Source organism: Prunus avium, chromosome 4 (assembly GCF_965620075.1).
Source record: "Prunus avium chromosome 4, drPruAviu1.hap1.1, whole genome shotgun sequence".
NCBI lineage: Eukaryota > Viridiplantae > Streptophyta > Magnoliopsida > Rosales > Rosaceae > Prunus > Prunus avium.
Genome location: NC_142287.1, coordinates 5,969,738 through 5,982,115, shown reverse-complemented (window position 1 = coordinate 5,982,115; position 12,378 = coordinate 5,969,738). Strand labels below are relative to the sequence as shown.

The window sequence follows — 12,378 nt, the reverse complement described above, 5'->3', positions numbered from 1 at the left end:
CGCTAGAAGTATGGAATACACCAACCACTCCAATTAGGAACGAACTGCCGTTGAACTTGAATTGTCCAATTTCTCACACCAATTGATTTCGGTTCGAGCCCAAAACTTGGGCAACATCGTAATATGGTGGGAGGAGTCATTTGGTTAGTTTTGAGTGAAATCCAATCGCTAGAAGTATGGAATACGCCAACCACTCCAATTAGGAACGAACTGCCGTTGAACTTGAATTGTCCAATTTCTCACACCTATTGATTTCAGATCGAGCCCAAAACTTGGGCAACATCATAATATGGTGGGAGGAGTCATTTTGTGAGTTTTGAGTGAAATCCAATCGCTAGAAGTATGGAATACACCAACCACTCCAATTAGGAACGAACTGCCGTTGAACTTGAATTGTTCAATTTCTCACACCTATTGATTTCGGATCGAGCCCCAGTCTTGGGCAACATCATAATATGGTGGGAGGAGTCGTTTGGTGAGTTTTGAGTGAAATCCATTCGCTAGAAGTATGGAATACACCAACCACTCCAATCAGGAACGAACTGCCTTTGAACTTGAATTGTAACAACTCGATCCTTAATTAATTTTCAATTATTATTTTATTCTAGAAAAAGACTATTTTGCCCCTGGAATATTTTAACGGGTATGAAAGTTGACTTTTTGACCAGGAAGGAATTTGAAAATTTTGATTGGATCGTTATGCAGAGCACGTCGAAACGAGTTCTTAGACACGTAGTGAGCTCGAAGCGGAGTTGTAACGAAAAAGTTGCGATGAAGGAATTTGTCCGGTGGCAAACTTGTAAACAGTTCAAAGATTGTTTTTAGAAAACCAGAAAAAAAAATCTCTTTTTACTCTCCCGACACGTCTGTTATTGTTGAGCCCCCAAATCTGATAAGCCCAACAAATTCCCTAAATATTCTCTATTCTGCACAAGTCCCCTAAACCCATCATAATCCCAAAACCGACAGAACCTCCTCAAGACTTACTGATCTGTTCACGGGTCCAAAGCATCAACTTCCTGAGCTCGAAACGAAATAGTTCCTTCTTCAAACCTGTTCGTCTGCCTCATGAGTCGAACATATCCGAAAATTAGCCCAGTCGGAGAAATATAAACACCTCAAACCCCAGTTGGAGTATGAACAGCTCATCTCTGTCTGATACTCTGTGTTAAGCACGGATTTCTCTTTGCATGCGGGTTTCTGTTGCGATTCTTACCTCTATTCCTTCATAACAATTGTTTCTGAGGTCGACATCTACAACATATCCAAATTCCAAGGCAAACGGAGATTTCTATCTACTGTAAATCGTGTTCAAGTTGAGACTAGTCTTCACTTTCATTCTGTTTGCTGGTTTCACTCTAGTGTGCCCTTATTCACTCTTGCATGTGGCCTTCCTCTGATCTAGTGGCTTCGTTCCTTTCATCAAAGTTGTTCGTCTTTGTCTTGGCTATAATCTGTCAAAATTGGAGCTTCATCCAAGAATTGTAGTCATCTCAAGGCTGGTTGAAGTGTTGCCTACTTATTTTGTTCTGCTGTATTGAGGTAGGCTCGAATTCTTTCTTGTGTGTTAATTTCTATTGATCAGTCGACAACACTTTCTTCATACAGGTTGTTCCTTAGTTATAGAAATATGACATATCCAAAATTCACAGCAATTTAAGTTCTATAACCATCTGAAACCTTGTTCAAAGTTAGTAAGTCCTCTAGTCTGCTGTTTAAATGCTACAGCACCTTACTCACTCTTGGATGTCGATTTCCTTTGTTCAGATGACCAAGGTTTCTTCTTGAAAGTTGTTCAGTTTCCTGTTTTCTACAACATATCCAACATTAGTGGTTATTCAATAAGTTTAGACCTCTCGGACAGAGTATAACTGAAACAAACTCCTCTCTCGTTATCAAGTGTTGTTTGGGAGTTTTACTCCTAGGGGGAATTCTTTGTGCATTGCAGAAAGATTCAAGGATTATGGTACACCGGTTCAGCGTACTCGATAATAATGGTCTTAAACTAGTACACGCACTTTTAGAAGCCGGGGGTCAGGGCTTTAAATTAAATTATTGTGTTGAGCAATTTTATTGATTTAATATTTATGATGGCTTAAATAGGTACTCGGGTACCAGCTGATTCAAAGGAGGGACCCTCAAAGGGTCAGAGCAACTCGGACGCACAGTGAGTGGACTTTTGTTTTATAAATGGATTTTATGTTATTAAAGTTTCAATATTTGATCTTGAAGGATTTATTTATGGCTATTACTTTCCGAGCAGGAATAATGAAATTATATATATGTTCTCGATTATATGTTATTATATTTAAATGCAAATGGCTTGGAAAGTAAGAAATGAGGTTTTAATCATATTGAATGATTGGTTGAGGAATAAAATGGTAATTTCCAGGAAGGGCATGTATTTTGTTTTTAAACCACCATAGGTACCCAAAAATGTTGCCTTCAGATAAATTGTTGCTTTCGATTATAATGATGTCCAAGGACATCCCAGTTGCCTTCAGATGAGTCAGCGTGCGTTTGACAATTGCCCACAAGTTCGGGGACGCTCAAACTTTGTGGTGCTAGGAATGCGGCTCGGGTGGACCAAGTGTCCTCTGAGTCTTGCAAGGAATGCGGCTTGAGTAACTTTATGCTACCGAGACCTGCTAGGAGGAATTGACGGAAATTATGGAATTGACGGATTTATGATGGGTACACATAGGTGGAAGGAAATTGTTTCCCTTTATTAATCTCAGATATTTTGTTAATGTTTCACTGAATATATGCTCAGCTATATGTATGAGGATTTGCATGCCTGAATTTTCATACGGATATTGAACATGGATATGATTAAATTTTCTAAATGTTTTAACAGAGGGGTTAGTATGTTGATACCTTATGTTCTAAAACTTTATTTTTGTCCACTCACGTTTTTCAATGTTTTGCGCCCCCAGGCAGTAGTCGTGTACGGGGACATCACCACAGGGCCGTCACTTTCCTCCATCCATCTCCTCCGCTACGTAGGAGTTCTTTTTGTATTTATACTGTTATCTTAAATTCTGAATTAGTTGCTCTGAAGATTTGCCCAAAGATCTTCTGTATGGCCTCAGGCCGGTTAGTTGGTTAAGTTGTTTGGATGTACGTTGAAAGCATGCTGGCGGTTGTGATGTTTTCTTTTTTATAAGTATGCTTTCCAACAGGTGAAAATTTGGGAAAAGATTCAGTTTACAGAGGAGACGCTGCCGAATTTTCGGCGGATGTCAAACCTAAAAAGAATTTGGATTTTAGTAAGAAGGGCAAATTAGTCATTTGTGCCTGACACCCGCCAGGTGTCGGACACACACAGGGTTCGACTCGGATTCCAAAGTGGAAATTGGGTCGGGTCTTGTCATGAATTGTCCAATTTCTTACACCTATTGATTTCGGATCGAGTCCAAAACTTGGGCAACATCATAATATGGTGGGAGGAGTCATTTGGTGTGTTTTGAGCCGATCGCTAGAACTATGAATTAACCCTACCACTCAACTTTGGAACGAACTGCCGTTGAACTTGAATTGTCCAATTTCTCACACCTATTGATTTCGGAACGAGCCCAAAACTTGGGCAACATCATAATATGGTGGGAGGAGTCATTTGGTGTGTTTTGTGTTGAATCCAATCGCCAGAACTATGAGTTACCCCAACCACTCCAATTTGGAACGAACTGGCTTTAAACTTGAATTGTCCAATTTCTTACACCTATTGATTTCGGATCGAGCCCAAAACTTGGCAACCACTTAATATCGTATTAGGAGTCATTTGGTATGTTTTGAGTGAAATCCAATCGCTAGAACTATGAATTACCCCAACCACTCCAATTTGGAACGAACTGCCTTTGAACTTGAATTGTCCAATTTCTTACACCTATTCATTTCGGATCGAGCCCAAAGCTTGGGCAACATCATAATATGGTGGGAGGAGTCATTTGGTAAGTTTTGAGTGAAATCCAATCGCCAGAACTATGAATTACAACAACCACTCCAATTAGGAACGAACTGCCGTTGAACTTGAATTGTCCGATTTCTCACACCTATTGATTTCGGATCGAACCCAAAACTTAGGCAACATCATAATATGGTAGAAGTAGTCATTTGATGAGTTTTGAGTGAAATCCAATCGCTAGAAGTATGGAATACACCAACCACTCCAATTAGGAACGAACTGCCGTTGAACTTAAATTGTCCAATTTCTTACACCTATTCATTTCGGATCGAACCCAAAACTTGGGCAACATCATAATATGGTGGGAGGAGTCATTTGGTGTGTTTTGAATGAAATCCATTCGCTAGAACTATGAATTACCCCAACCACTCAAATTCGGAACGAATTGCCTTTGAACTTGAATTGTCCAATTTCAAACACCTATTGATTTCGGATCGAGCCCAAAACTTGGGCAACGTCATAATATGGTGGGAGGAGTCATTTGGTGAGTTTTGAGTGAAATCGAATCGCTAAAAGTATGGAATACACCAACCACTCCAATTAGGAACGAACTGCCGTTCAACTTGAATTGTCCAATTTCTCACAACTATTGATTTCGGATCGAGCCCAAAACTTGGGCAACATCATAATATGTTGGGAGGAGTCATTTGGTGTGTTTTAAATGAAATCCATTCGCTAGAACTATGAATTACCCCAACCACTCAAATATGGAACGAACTGCCTTTGAATTTGAATTGTCCAATTTCTTACAGCTATTGATTTCGGATAGAGCCCAAAACTTAGGCAACATCATAATATGGTGGGAGGAGTGATTTGGTGTGTTTTGAGTGAAATCCAATCGCCAAAACTATGAATTACCCCAACCACAGCAATTTGGAACGAACTGCCTTTCAACTTGAATTGTCCAATTTCTTACACCTATTGATTTCGGATCGAGCCCCAAACTTGGGCAACATCATAATATGGTGGGAGGAGTCATTTGGGGTGTTTTGAATTAAAACCATTCGCTAGAACTATGAATTTCCCCAACCACTCAAATTTGGAACGAACTGCCCTTGAACATAAATTGTCCAATTTCTTATACCTATTAATTTCGGATCGAGCCCAAAACTTGGGCTACATCATAATATGGTGGGAGGAGTCATTTGGTGAGTTTTGGGTGAAATCCAACCGCTAGAAGTATGGAATACAGCAACCACTCCAATTAGGAACTGTCGTTGAACTTGAATTGTCTAATTTCTCACACCTATTGATTTCGGATCGAGCCCAAAACTTGGGCAACATCGTAATATGGTGGGAGGAGTCATTTGGTGTGTTTTGAGTGAAATCCGATCGCTAGAACTATGAATTACCCCAACCACTCCAATTCGGAACGAACTGCCGTTGAACCAGAATTGTGCAATTTCTCACACCTATTGTTTTCGGATCAAGCCCAAAACTTGGGCAACATCATAATATGGTGGGAGGAGTCATTTGGTGTGCTTTGAATTAAATCCATTCGCTAGAACTATGAATTACCCCAACCACTAAAATTTGGAACGAACTGCCTTTCAACTTGAATTGTCCAATTTCTTTCACCTATTCATTTCGGATCGAACCCAAAACTTGGGCAACATCATAATATGGTGGGAGGAGTTATTTGGTGAGTTTTGAGAGAAATCCAATCGCTAGAAGTTTGGAATACATCAACCACTCCAAATAGGAACGGACTGCCGTTGAACTTGAATTGTCCAATTTCTCACACCGATTGATTTCGGATCGAGCCCAAAACTTGGGCAACATCATAATATGGTGGGAGGAGTCATTTGGTGTGTTTTGAGTTAAATCCATTCGTTAGAACTATGAATTACCCCAACCACTCAAATTTGGAACGAACTGCCTTTGAACTTGAATTGTCCAATTTCTTACACCTATTCATTTCGAATCGAGCTCAAAACTGGGGCAACATCATAATATGGTGGGAGGAATCATTTGGTGTGTTTTGAGTGAAATCCAATCGCTAGAACTATGAATTACCCCAACCACTCCAATTTGGGACGAACTGCCTTTGAACTTGAATTGTCCAATTTCTTACAGCGATTGATTTCAGATCGAGCCCAAAACTTGGGCAACAACATAATATGGTGGGAGGAGTCATTCAGTGAGGTTTCAGTGAAATCCAATAGATAGAAGTATGGAATACCCCAACCACTCCAATTAGGAACGAACTGCCGTTGAACTTGAATTGTCCAATTTCTGACACCTTTTGATTTCGGATCGAGCCCAAAACTTGGGCAACATCATAATATGGTCGGAGTAGTCATTTGATGAGTTTTGAGTGAAATCCAATCGCTAGAAGTATGGAATATACCAACCACTCCAATTAGGAACGAACTGCCGTGGAACTTGAATTGACCAATTTCTTACACCTATTGATTTCGGATCGAGCCCAAAACTTGGGCAACATCATAATATGGTGGGAGGAGTCATTTGGTGTGTTTTGAGTTAAATCCATTCGTTAGAACTATGAATTACCCCAACCACTCAAATTTGGAATGAACTGCCTTTGAACTTGAATTGTCCAATTTCTTACACCTATTGATTTCGAATCGAGCTCAAAACTTGGGCAACATCATAATATGGTGGGAGGAGTCATTTGGTGTGTTTTGAGTGAAATCCAATAGCTAGAACTATGAATTACCCCAACCACTCCAATTTGGGACGAACTGCCTTTGAACTTGAATTGTCCAATTTCTTACACCTTTTGATTTCGAATCAAGCCCAAAACTTGGGCAACATCATAATATGGTCGGAGTAGTCATTTGATGAGTTTTGAGTGAAATCCAATCGCTAGAAGTATGGAATATACCAACCACTCCAATTAGGAACGAACTGCCGTGGAACTTGAATTGTCCAATTTCTTACACCTATTGATTTCGGATCGAGCCCAAAACTTGGGCTACATCATAATATGGTGGGAGGAGTCATTTGGTGAGTTTTGAGTGAAATCCAATCGCTAGAAGTGTGGAATACACCAACCACTCCAATTAGGAACGAACTGCCGTTGAACTTGAATTGTCCAATTCCTCCCACCTATTGATTTCGGATCGAGCCGAAAACGTGGGCAACATCATAATACGGTGGGAGGAGTCATTTGGTGTGTTTTGAATTAAATCCATTCGCTAGAACTAAGAATTACCCCAACCACAGAAATTTGGAACGAACTGCCTTACAACTTGAATTGTCCAATTTCTTACACCTATTGATTTCATATCGATCCCAAAACTTGCTAAACATCATAATATGGTGGGAGGGGTCATTTGGTGAGTTTTCAGTGAAATCCAATCGCTAGAAGTATGGAATACACCAACCACTCCAATTCGGAACGAACTGCCTTTCAACTTGAATTGTCGAATTTCTTACACCTATTGATTTCGTATCGAGCCCAAAACTTGGGCAACATCATAATATGGTGGGAGGAGTCATTTGGTGAGTTTTCAGTGAAATCCAATCGCTAGAAGTATTGAATACACCAACCACTCCAATTCGGAACGAACTGCCGTTGAACTTGAATTGTCCAATTTCTTGCACCTACTGATTTCGGATCGAGCCCAAAACTTGGGCAACATCATAATATGGGGGGAGGAGTCATTTGGTGTGTTTTGAGTTAAATCCATTTGCTAGAACTATGAATTACCCCAACCACTCAAATTTGGAAGGAACTGCCTTTCAACTTGAATTGTCCAATTTCTTACACCTATTGATTTCGAATCGAGCTCAAAACTTGGGCAACATCACAATATGGTGGGAGGAGTCATTTGGTGAGTTTTGAGTAAAATCCAATCGCTAGAAGTATGGAATACACCAACCACTCCAATTAGGAACGAACTGCCGTTGAACTTGAATTGTCCAATTCCTCCCACCTATTGATTTCTGATCGAGCCCAAAACTTGGGCAACATCATAATATGGTGGGAGGAGTCATTTGGTTAGTTTTGAGTGAAATCCAATCGCTTGAAGTATGTAATACACCAACCACTCCAATTAAGAACAAACTACCGTTGAACTTGAATTATCCAATTTCTCACACCTATTGATTTCGGATCGAGCCCAAAACGTGGGCAACATCATAATATGGTGGGAGGAGTCATTTGGTGTGGTTTGATTGAAACCCAATCCCCAGAAGTATGGAATACACCAACCACTCCAATTAGGAACGAACTGCCATTGAACTTGAATTGTCCAATGTCTCACACCTATTGATTTCGGATCGAGCCCAAAACTTGGGCAACATCATAATATGGTGGGAGGAGTCGTTTGGTGGATTTTGAGTGAAATCCAATTGCCAGAACTATGAATTACCCCAACCACTCCAATTAGGAACGAACTGGCGTCGAACTTGAATTGTCCAATTTCTTACACCTATTGATTTCGGATCGAGCCGAAAACTTGGGCAACATCATAATATGGTGGGAGGAGTCAGTTGGTTTGTTTTGAATTAAATCCATTCGCTAGAATTATGAATTACCCCAACCATTCAAATTTGGAACGAACTGCCTTTCAACTTGAATTGTCCAATTTCTTACACCTATTGATATCGGATCGAGCCCAAAACTTGGGCAACATCATAATATGGTGGGAGGAGTCATTTGGAGTGTTTTCAATGAAATCCATTCGCTAGAACTATAAATTACTCCAACCACTCAAATTTGGAACGAACTGCCTTTGAACTTGAATTGTCCAATTTCTTATACCGATTGATTTCGGATCAAGCCCAAAACATGGGCAACATGATAATATGGTGGGAGGAGTCATTTGGGGGGTTTTGAGTGAAATCCAATTGCCAGAACTACGAATTACCCCAACCACTCCAATTTGGGACGAACTGCCTTTGAACTTGAATTGTCCAATTTCTTACACCGATTGATTTCGGATCGAGCCAAAAACATAGGCAACATCATAATATGGTGGGAGGAGTCATTTGGTTTGTTTTGAATGAAATCCATTCGCTAGAACTATGAATTACTCCAACCACTCAAATTTGGAACGAACTGCCTTTGAACTTGAATTGTCCAATTTCTCACACCTGTTGATTTCGGATCGAGCCGAAAACATGGGCAACATCATAATATGGTGGGTGGAGTCATTTGGTGAGTTTTGAGTGATATCCAATCGCCAGAACTATGAATTACCCCAACCGCTCCAATTAGGAACGAACAACCGTTGAACTTGAATTGTCCAATTTCTCACACCTACTGATTTCGAATTGAGCCCAAAACTTGGGCAAAATCATAATATGGTGGGAGGAGTCATTTCGTGGGTTTTGAGTGAAATCCAATTGCCAGAACTATGAATTACCCCAACCACTCCAATTTGGAACGAACTGCCTTTGAACTTGAATTGTCCAATTTCTTACACATATTGACTTCGGATCGAGCCCAAAACTTGGGCAACATCATAATATGGCGGGAGGAGTCATTTGGTGAGTTTTGTTTGAAATCCAATCGCTAGAAGTATGGAATACACGAACGACTCCAATTAGGAACGACCTGCCGTTGAACTTGAATTGTCCAATTTCTCAAACCATTTGATTTCGGATCAAGCCCAAAACCTTGGCAACATCATAATATGGTGGGAGGCGTCATTCGGTGTGTTTTCAGTGAAATCCAATAGATAGAAGTATGGAATACACCAACCACTCCAATTAGGAACGAACTGCCGTTGAACTTGAATTGTCCAATTTCTTACACCTACTGATTTCGTCTCGACCCCAAAGCTTGGTCAACATCAAAATATCGTGGGAGGAGTCATTTGGTGAGTTTTGAGTGAAATCCAATCGCTAGAAGTATGGAATACACCAACCACTCCAATTCGGAACGAACTGCCGTTGAACTTGAATTGTCCAATTTCTTACACCTATTGATTTCGGATCGAGTCCAAAACTTGGGCAACATCAAAATATGGTGGGAGGTGTCATTTGGTGTGTTTTGAGTGAAATCCAATCGCTAGTACTATGAATTACCCCAACCACTCTAATTTGGAACGAATTGCCTTTGATCTTGAATTGTCCAATTTCTTACACCTACTGATTTCGTCTCGACCCCAAACCTTGGGCAACATCAAAATATCGTGGGAGGAGTCATTTGGTGTGTTTTGAGTGAAATCCAATCTTTAGAAGTATGGAATACACCAACCACTCCAATAAGGAACGAACTGCCGTTGAACTTGAATTGTCAAATTTCTGACACCTACTGATTTTGGATCGAGCTCAAAAATTGGGCAACATCATATTATGGTGGGAGGAGTCATTTGGTGTATTTTGAGTGAAATCCAATCGCTAGAACTATGAATTAACCCAACCACTCCAATTTGGATCGAACTGCCTTTGAACTCGAATTGTCCTATTTCTTACACCTATTCATTTCGGATCGACCCCAAAACTTGGGCAACATCATAATAAGGTGGGAGGAGTCATTTGGTGTGTTTTGAGTGAAATACAATCGCCAGAACTATGAATTACCCCAACCACTCCAATTTGGAACGAACTGCTTTGAACTTGAATTGGCCAATTTCTTACACCTATTGATTTCAGATCGAGCCCAAAACTTGGCCAACATCATATTATGGTGGGAGGAGTCATTTCGTGTGATTTGAGTAAAATCCAATCGCCAGAACTATGAGTTACCCCAACTACTCCAATTTGGAACGAACTGCCTTTGAACTTGAATAGTCCAATTTGTTACACCCATTGATTTCGGATTGAGCCCAAAACTTCGGCAACATCATAATACGGTGGGAGGAGTCGTTTGGTGTGTTTTGGGTGAAATCCAATCACTAGAACTATGAATTACCCCAACCACTCCAATTTGGAACGAACTGCCTTTGAACTTGAATTGTCAAATTTCTTACACCTATTGATTTTGGATCGAGCCCAAAACTTGGGCAACATCATATTATGGTGGGAGGAGTCATTTGGTGTGTTTTGAGTGAAATCCAATGGCCAGAACTGTGAATTACCCCAACCACTCCAATTTTCAATGAACTGCCTTTGAACTTGAATTGTCCAATTTCTTACACCTATTGATTTCGGATCGATCCCAAAACTTGGGCAACCTCATAATATGGTGGGAGGAGTCATTTGGTGTGTTTTGAGTGAAATCCAATTGCTAGAAGTATGGAATACACCTACGACGCCAATTAGGAACGAACTGCCGTTGAACTTGAATTGTCCAATTTCTCACATCTATTGATTTTGGATCGAGCCCAAAACTTGGGCGACATCATAATATGGTGGGAGGAGTCATTTGGAGAGTTTTGAGTGAAATCCAATCGCTAGAACCGTGGAATACACCAACCACTCCAATTAGGAACGAACTGCCGTTGAACTTGAATTGTCCAATTTCTTATATCTATTGATTTCGGATCGAGCCCAAAAGTTGGGGAACATCATAATATGGTGGGAGGAGTCATTTGGGGAGTTTTGAGTGAAATCCAATCGCTAGAAGTATGGAATACACCAATCACTCCAATTAGGAACGAACTACCGTTGAACTTGAATTGTCCACTTTCTTACACCTATTGATTTTGGATCGAGCCCAAAAGATGGGCAACATCATAATATGGTGGGAGCAGTCATTTGGTGAGTTTTGAGTGAAATCCAATCGCTAGAAGTGTGGAACACACCAACCACTCCCATTAGGAACGAACTGCCGTTGAACTTGAATTGTCCAATTTCTTACACCTATTTATTTCGGATCGAGCCTAAAACATCGGCAACATCATAATATGGTGGGAGGAGTCATTTGGTGAGTTTTGAGTGAAATCCAATCGCCAGAACGAAGAATTACCCCAACGACTCGAATTTGGAACGAATTGCCTTCGAACTTGAATTGTCCAATTTCTCACACCTATTGATTTCGGATCGAGCCCAAAACTTGGGCAACATCATAATATGGTGGGGGGAGTCATTTGGTGAGTTTTGAGTGAAATCCAATCGCTAGAAGTATGGAATACACCAACCACTCCAATTAAGAACGAACTGCCGTTGAACTTGAATTGTCCAATTTCTCACACCTATTGATTTCGGATCGAGCCCAAAACTTGGGGAACATCATAATATGGTGGGAGGAGTCATTTGGTGACTTTTGAGTGAAATCCAATCGCTAGAAGTCTGGACTACACCAACCACTCCAATTAGGAACGAACTGCCGTTGAACTTGAATTGTCCAATTTCTTACACCTATTGATTTCGGACGAGCCCAAAAGATGGGCAACAACATAATATGGTGGGAGGAGTCATTTGGTGAGTTTTGAGTGAAATCCAATCGCTAGAAGTACGGAATACACCAACCACTAAAATTAGGAACGAACTGCCGTTGAACTAGAATTGTCCAATTTCTCACACCTATTGATTTCGGATCGAGCCCAAAACTTGGG

The 12,378-nt window shown here is 40.5% G+C and overlaps 1 long non-coding RNA gene across 1 annotated transcript; it reads left to right on the top strand.

The window, feature by feature from the left end:
* Nucleotides 1-970: 970 nt before the first annotated feature.
* LOC148294726 (uncharacterized) lies at nt 971-3,138 on the top strand. Its single transcript, XR_015835458.1, has 3 exons — nt 971-1,542; nt 2,104-2,167; nt 2,937-3,138. It is a non-coding gene; the product is annotated as an uncharacterized LOC148294726 (long non-coding RNA).
* Nucleotides 3,139-12,378: the final 9,240 nt, after the last annotated feature.